General features: G+C 49.3%; 1 pseudogene; it reads left to right on the forward strand.

Moving 5' to 3' along the window:
- Positions 1-518: 518 nt before the first annotated feature.
- On the forward strand, positions 519-1,304 carry LOC102873432 (annotated as a pseudogene).
- Positions 1,305-1,520: the final 216 nt, after the last annotated feature.

Genomic DNA, 1,520 nt, shown 5'->3' on the forward strand with positions numbered 1-1,520 from the left:
GGGATATATCAACAAATCTGTTTTGGAAGAAATAAAAGTAGAATGTTCCTTAAAGGGTGATGAAGCGTTGTTGACATATGTCAACATGTTATCAGGAGGGACCAGTCCCTACAGAATGACAAAATGCTTCGTAATGTACCTATTGTTGTTATGTGCCATGGAGTTGGAACCAACTCATAGCTGACCCTCCAGCCTGTTTTCAGAGGCTATAAATTGCCTGGGTGGAGGTTACCCATCATTTTCCCATGATCTGAATCACACGCCTCTGTGCTGGCAGCACATTTCCTTAGCACTGGCCACTGGAGTCAGTGAGAAAGAGGAAGATCCTCAATGAGATGGATTGACACAGTGCCTGCAACACGAGCTCACACACAGCAAAGACTGTAGGAAGAGCGCATAACCAGTCAGTATTTCCGTCTGTTGCGCACAGGTTTGTTATGAGCAGAAATCAATGGATAGCACCTAACAACAAAACACAACCGAGTCTAGCCTGACTAACAACATCCCTCCAATCCAACATGATCTCATGTGTTGCCAAGAGGCAGATCTCTTTCCTGCTGGTGGGAGTGGAGGTGGAGAAGGCAGGCACACAGCTGGCCCTGTGCTCCTGGGCCGTAGCTAGGACGCCCTTGGGAACAAGTCAAGGAGGACTGTCTCCTCAGCCCCACCTTGACCCGATGCCTACAAAACTTCTGAGGGGTCCCCCGTGGGACCACCCTGCACGTCCACCTTACCACTGTTTCAGTGCTTGAAGGAATAACCCAAGTCACCACAACCTGCTCTTCCCACAGCCCCTACCTCGCTGCTCTGGGCGCTCCTTCAAATCTCTTAAAATGCTGGAGGAGCTGGAAACTCGGGCAGCTGGAGGCCACACAATCTGATTCCAGTCTCATGAAATATATTCACAACAGAAAAAGTCAGTTGGGTCCTGCCTAAGAGTCTCTTGTTTGGCACTTCTTGTCTGAAGTAGTTGGATTCTGGAAGATGATGGGTCGGAAGGAGATGGAGGCCTCTCTGCCGGAGCCACGGCTGGCACCGTGGCTGCTTTTTCTGTTGGGGTGGTTCTAGCTGAGGCCTTCGGGTGTTTTCTGCATCACATCAGGACAAGAGGGGCCAGAGGACAGAGTAACTTTGGACAGCTGTGGCCTCTAGCATCTATCGCTGGTCATGGACAATTCGACAGTTCCACCTCACAGGGTCCCCTGCATGGCAACCAGGCAGCTGTTCCCATCTATCAGGAATTACTAAAACCTGACACAACCATTTACAATCAGATCCACCAAGAATGAGAAGTGGCTACTTAATTACCTCCAAGAACTACTCCTCAGAGTCTGAGAAGAGGGGCTCAAGACCGGAGAGGATGTGGGAGCCTTAGTAAGATTCTCAGATCTGGATGATGAGAATATCTGACACCTAGTAAGGGAAAAGGTCTCTCCTAGATGGAGACTCAGATTGCTCTGATTCTGAACAAGACTAGGGGAAAGACCACCCATCTCTCCAACAACAAATAATAGGGAGCT

Source organism: Elephantulus edwardii, unplaced genomic scaffold, assembly GCF_000299155.1.
Source record: "Elephantulus edwardii isolate Elephantulus edwardi_28Jun2011 unplaced genomic scaffold, EleEdw1.0 scaffold00009, whole genome shotgun sequence".
In the NCBI taxonomy this organism is placed as follows: Eukaryota; Metazoa; Chordata; class Mammalia; order Macroscelidea; family Macroscelididae; genus Elephantulus; species Elephantulus edwardii.